This window comes from Lactuca serriola, chromosome 5 (assembly GCF_051521515.1).
Source record: "Lactuca serriola cultivar US96UC23 chromosome 5, Lser_US96UC23_V15, whole genome shotgun sequence".
NCBI classification, from domain to species: Eukaryota; Viridiplantae; Streptophyta; class Magnoliopsida; order Asterales; family Asteraceae; genus Lactuca; species Lactuca serriola.
Window position 1 is genome coordinate 325668524 of NC_136412.1, and position 6797 is coordinate 325675320.

Sequence of the window (6797 nt, forward strand, 5' to 3'; positions counted from 1 at the left end):
CTTTCCGAAGGTAGTCGAGACCTCCCTAATCCCAGCTTATTTGTTAACTCTCTGGAATACCGGGTTCCTGCCCGATTGTTGAGCCAAAGAACAACCTCACAATTGCCCCACACGACTTCCGAAAGAAAAATCCAACCAAAAATAATTACCCGAACCGTCTCGACACTAAACCCGATGCTAAGCTGAATGCTATAGGACCAACTATAGTCTTACCTCATACCTGGTCTCCTACAACCCACTATTTCCTGATTCCAAACATGCTACGGCCCTCCCACAGCTTTGCAAACGGACTCGCCTTGACCTAAACCATCTGAAAAATCCGTGAGCAAGTCACAGATTTGCCACAGTCTCACCGCTGAGCAAGGATCGATGAATGCTACAGGCCACCCCGCAGTCTTACAACTCTCCCACACTAACTGACCCAAGTGAATGCTACGGTCCACCTCGCAGTCTTACAAAACTTCCCATACTAACCACAACCTTAGTCATGATTGGAACCCCAACCTGGGTCCCCCACAACCTGCTATCAAACACCAAGAAGATGCGAACCCAATGTTGGGAAGTTTCTTGAACTCCCAACTCACACAATCTTCGATCCATACAGTCACCTGAGCCACCTTCCTCCCCAATAGGGATGCGAAACACATCCTAGTTTCACAACTGGGTCTGCTCCTAAATACCTGAACGATTCTCCCTCACTTTGATTCAACCAGGTTCTCACAGCACACAAGAATTGAAGGATTCCCAATCCTTCTTACCCTCCAATGATCAATCTACTAAAAATCGATGCTTATCAATGCTAGTGATCCATCGCTAGCCAAACTCAAAAGACCGCGCAACCTCTAAAGATCAAATGAACACTTCCCGAATCCCAGCAACACTGCTAACCCCCAGATGCTTAAAATGATATCACACTCAGATCTTGAAGTCCATATGATGGATATTCCAACTAGAACCTTAGTAACATACCACTTCCCTCGACACCCCAGAAGCCAATCCAAAAATTTATCCAAGCTCAAATGCTAAATAATTGAATCCTAGTGACACTAGATAACTAATCCGCTGAATCCTGACCACAAACCTTTCACACAATGCCCCTGAACCGATCTCGACTACAAACCAAGATAACACCGAACAATCCAAACCAACTATAAAGAAACAACCCTTCCCTGAACCACTAAAGATTCATGGCATGCAAATGGCATATAACATTTCTTGAAGATATAACCCAAACACAAGTAGAGAAATAAACTAGAGATACACTTACCCAAACCGATGTAAGATTCCAAACAAAAAAATACATATATAACCGAAAAGAAAGCAAAAGATACATACTCGCAACCTGCTGGAGTCCTAACCTCCCCCATCTGACACTGCAAAGCCCGAATCCTCTCTGTTGGGGCTCCTGCCCAACCCTCTCGTCCATCGGTGATCCTCAAAGTAGCTGGAGCAGGCACACTCACTGCTCCTCTTGACAACATCGGACAGTCGGCCTTCTTGTGGCGCGCTTGATTGCAGTGAAAACATAACGGGGTTGTCCCCTGAGGACAATCCCTGCTGACATGAACAACCCTACCACACTTGTAGCAGCCCAAACCCCAAAAACGACAAACTTCATCGTGCAGTTTCCCGCATGTGTTGCACTAACCCCAGCCCTGATGGCCTCTCAAACGCTAATCAGAAATCTTGGGTCTCTTCCCGGGACCCTCCACTATATGCACCTGATATGATCCCCTCTTCCCGAGGTGCTCCAAATCAATCTCCCGCTCCCAGGCTCTAGAAATCATATCATTCAGGGTCTCGCACCCTAAAATTCTCACAAACTCCCTGATGTCATCCCGCACTATATCACAATATCTCACCTTATTCATTTCATCATCTAGTGCGTACTGCGGTACCAATAAAGCCCTTTCTCGGAACTTGGCAGTGATCTCTACCATAGTCTCAGTAGTCTGGCGGAGATCCAGATACTCTCGTGCCAACTGCTTCACCTCAATCGCAGGAGCAAAATCAGCTCAGAACTTGGTCGAGAAGTCATCCCATGACATGGCATCAACATCATCATCACCCAACTCACTGCCAACCTCTTCCGACCAATATCATGTCCGGTCCTTCAATAGGCAGGAAGCATATCTGACCTTCGCCTCCTCAGGGCAAACATTCGTCCTGAACGCGCTAGCCATATCCGCTAGCCACCTCCTACTAAATACGAGATCCCTCTCCACATGGGACGTAGGAGCTCCGTACGCACAGAACTCGCGGAAAGAAAGAGTACGAGCTCCGATGATATCCATAACCTCAACACGGAACGCACCCAAGCGCTCATCTAAAATCTTCGAAACTCTGCGAGAAATCTCCGATGAGATGAACTCCTGTATATGCTTGCTGATCGGATCAGCACCTGCACCTGAACCAGAACCAAAACCAAAACTAGAACCACCTCCCTGAGTGCTCATCCCCAAACTGAAATACACCATGAAAAAGATCAAAACATTCCCAAACATTCTCCTCTCATAATCTTCTTAGATTCTCCAAGACTCTCACTGATTCGAGTATGGATTTTGTGCTTTCAGTGGTATGGGCCCAATACTACCTTCCACACCTATCCATACCTTCCTCAGCAATCATCATGAATCCTCCAAGTCACTTCCTCAACCAATTCACCAAAACTCACTAAATCGTACCACTAAACTCATTAAAGCCTATCCTAGGCTCTCCTAGGTTCCCGACCTCACCCAGCCCTCAGGTGTAACACCCCAAAATTTGGAAAGCCAAGAAAAGAAAGAAAACCTCAAGTTTAGGGGAGACTCGGCGAGTCCATGGAGGGACTCGGCGAGTCCGAGCGGGATCCCGGTTGATGTGTTAGCGACCGACTCGGCGAGTCGGCCAAGGAGACTCGACGAGTTGGGTCTGAATGAGGAAAACCCTAAATCCGGGACTTGGAGCCTATTTAAGCGTCTCATTCTCCTTCCTAGGGTTCCTTTACTGCCTCTTTACCTCAGAACACCAAACCCTAGCCGCCATATCCGTTTTTAAGCTAGATCTTGCCTTGAAGAGTGCACTAAAGCTTGGAGGAGGAAGAAAGACCTTGGAGGTGCAAGAAGGGACTGTAGATCTGGGATTGAGGAGTCATTTCAGACCAATTGGAGGTAATAAGTTGTTGCTTGGACTCCCTTTGCATCTAGATCTATTCTTATGTGTGAGTTTTGGTCATTATTGGTATGATATGTAACCAATTCGAGTTGGAGGTTCAGATCTGAGGTTGCTACCTCAGATCCATGTTTGTTTTGGTCTTGAATCCCCTAAAGTATCAGCCCTTGGTATGTTGAAGAGGCATGTTTGCCATAAACCCTAGTTTAGTGTGTTTTGAGCATAGATCTCTCAATCTACACGTAAAGTTTGCCACTTTACGTGGGGAATAGGCCCTAGAAGTATAGATCTATGAGTTGGAAGCTCTGTTTGGCTCGAAAAGCCACTGCATGGATTGAGGACTGGATAGACTCGGCGAGTCCTTCGAGTGGACTCGGCGAGTAGCTTGAAGATGAGGAGGAACTCGACGAGTAGGATGAACAGCTCGTCGAGTCGGATGAAGTTAGGCATGGACTCGGTGAGTTGGATGAACAACTCGACGAGTTGGTTGAAGATTGTCTAGGACTCGGCGAGTCTGTTCTTGGACTCGGCGAGTCAGATCGCGAAACCCTAAACCCTTTGAGTTGAGACTCGAATCAGTGAGTCGGGTGGTGACTCAGCGAGTTGGACAGGTCAGGACTTGGAACTAGTTGGACTCGGCGAGTCATGGACTGACTCGGCGAGTCGGGTCGCGAATAAGAAAGACCCTGAGCTTATGAACTCGGCGAGTCTTTAGGAAGACTCGGCGAGTAAGGTTGACCTGGAAGGTTGACTTTAACCAGAGTTGACTTAGTTGACTGTCAGATTAAGTGTTATATGTATATTGATAGCTCGGAGAGCTAGAGGAGCAGCGGTTCAGGGGATTGTCGAGTAGCAGCCAGAGGTTTATCAGCAGGGCTCAGCAGTTCAGGTGAGTCTCCTTCCAGTAGGAATGGGTCTAAGGCCACAATGCCGGCCCGTTTAGCTAGCAGTAGTTTTCGGATGTTGATCTGATATAGTAGTTAGTATGTTTGATGCCTTCGTGGCTCAGACAGGATTTATGTGTTATGTGTTCCGGGCTACGGCCCGAAGTAGTATGCAGTATACGTGTGTTCATGCTAGTTGATATGTTTATGTTATGTTCTGTTCAGTTACTCCGGACTTCGGTCCGATGCAGGGGACAAGGTCCCAGTTAGTCCGGACTTCGGTCCGATGCAGGGGGCAAGGCCCCAGTTAGCCCGGACTTCGGTCCGATGCAGGGGACAAGGTCCCAGTTAGTCCGGACTTCGGTCCGATGCAGGGGACAAGGTCCCAGTTAGTCCGGACTTCGGTCCGATGCAGGGGGCAAGGCCCCAGTTAGCCCGGACTTCGGTCCGATGCAGGGGACAAGGTCCCAGTTAGTCCGGACTTCGGTCCGATGCAGGTGACAAGGTCCCAGTTAGTCCGGACTTCGGTCCGATGCAGGGGACAAGGTCCCAGTCAGTTAGCCCGGACTTCGGTCCGATGCAGGGGACAAGGTCCCAGTTAGTCCGGACTTCGGTCCGATGCAGGGGACAAGGTCCCAGTCAGTTAGCCCGGACTTCGGTCCGATGCAGGGGACAAGGTCCCAGTTAGTCCGGACTTCGGTCCGATGCAGGGGACAAGGTCCCAGTCAGTTTCCGGACTTCGGTCCGATGCAGGGGGCAAGGCCCCAGTTAGTCCGGACTTCGGTCTGATGCAGTGGGCAAGGCCCAATATGTGCTTTATATGTTTTTGTGTGGTATGTGGTAGATTGGGGGAGCTCACTAAGCTTCGTGCTTACGGTTTTCAGTTTTGGTTTCAGGTACTCGGTTTTCAAAAGAGGAGCTCGGGAAGATTGCAGAGCACACACCATAGTCAGTTAGCCTGGGAATGTTTGACTCTGATAATGATATTATGTTTTGAATTTAATACTCAAAAGTTATGTTTGACTTATGATACGTTGTTATAAATCTATTTTTTTGTAATGTTTAAAAGAAATTTTTAGTCATGATTTTTGGGTCGTTACAAGTTGGTATCAGAGCCTTGGTTTGAGGGATTCGGGCGCACTCCTGAGTGTGTTTGAACTCAAACTAAGGAAGTGGTATATAGTTTTCAAAAGAAAAGTCGTAGTTACAAAAGAATTTTGAGAAAAGAAAACAATTTTTAGAAAAAGCAAAAAGAGTTTTGAAAAGAGAAAAGGGTGTGGTGCATGCAATCAGCCGAGCTCAAGTAAGTACTCCCAATTTACCCATACAAGTTATATTATGATTATCAGTATCGGTTTCAATTTCAGTTTCAGTTTCAGCTTCAGTAGAACAGCATGCTAGAATAGGACTAAGGATCTAGGGTGATGCCTTATGTGCCTACTTTATGTGTTTCAGCTTGATAAGAATTGATGCTAGTATTAAGTAGAAAGTAGTAGGATAGCCTGTGTAGGTTATGCCTGATAGCATGAGCTTAGCATTGTATGCTAGTGCAGTTTTTCGTTATGAGGATAGATTTGCTTGAGTATGTTTCCTTTATCCGAATGTTGCTTGCTTTGTGCTGTGTGGGACTCTGAGTGATGGGAGTTAGCCATTAGGTGAATACATCACATCACATGTGATCAGGGTTGAATAATCTCAGAGTGCTGGATTTGGCCCTACTGCGCAGCTCTTGTCTGAGTCCAACCGTCGTAGGGACGAGTCTTTTACTTGAAGGATTATCTGAGCCTCGTCACATGTGATGGTATTCAGGTGGTGACTAATTGGCATTACTGGGAGGCCTTCAGCAGCTGAGGACTGTTTGGGTAGAGTCAGAGGTTCCCTAGGGCAAGCCTAGGATGAGAGTAGCAGAGATCAGTTGAAGAGTAAAGGGGACTTGGTGGAGTTGAGGTAACTCTTGAGGAAAGTACGGATAGATGTGGAAGGTAGTAGGGGGCCATACTACTGAAAGCAGAGGATCCGTATTCGATTCAAGAGGGGCCGAGGCAAAATCAAGGAACTAGTAGAGTATGCGAGAAATTCCTCAGCAGTAGTATGTAAATTGATCAGGATTTTGTTATATTTTCAGCATGGTGACATTGCACGAGATACCAGTTAGCAGTTCAGGTGTCGAGGAGGGGTCTGGCTCGGGCTTCAGAGCCGGGTAGCTTGATGATCAGATGAGGGATTTCATTTCCGCAGAGATTACGCGCAACATCATTGATCAGACTCCAGTGATTTTCGGTTCGGTTAGAGAGGCCATTGTGGAGCTCATGGATAGTCATCTTGAGGCCTTTAAGGCCGGGTTAGTTTCAGGACAGATTGGGGCTCGTCTAGGTCCCGAATCTTATGGAGTTCAGGGATCCATCAGGGAGGGAGATCCTATTTCTAGTTCCTGCCATCAGGGGGCAGGGGTGAGTGGGGAATTCTGTCTCCAAGAGAGACCATTGCATGATTGGATAGTTGAGGAAGTTTCGCGAGCCATTCGCGAGGATCTGCCCGACATGGTCGTGAGGATCACTGATAGATTGATAGCGAGGCTTCAGGATCAGACATCTGTTGTTCAGTTAGCAGGCGTTGTCGTTGGGGTAACGCAGGAGCGAGAGTCGGGCAGGGAGTCAGAAGGGAAAAGGAAAATTGATGAGACTCAGGTAGCCACAGGTTCGGGTAAGAGGCCCAAGGGTCCAGATTTGAGGACGAGGAACTATCAGAGCCGCAGTCGATGCG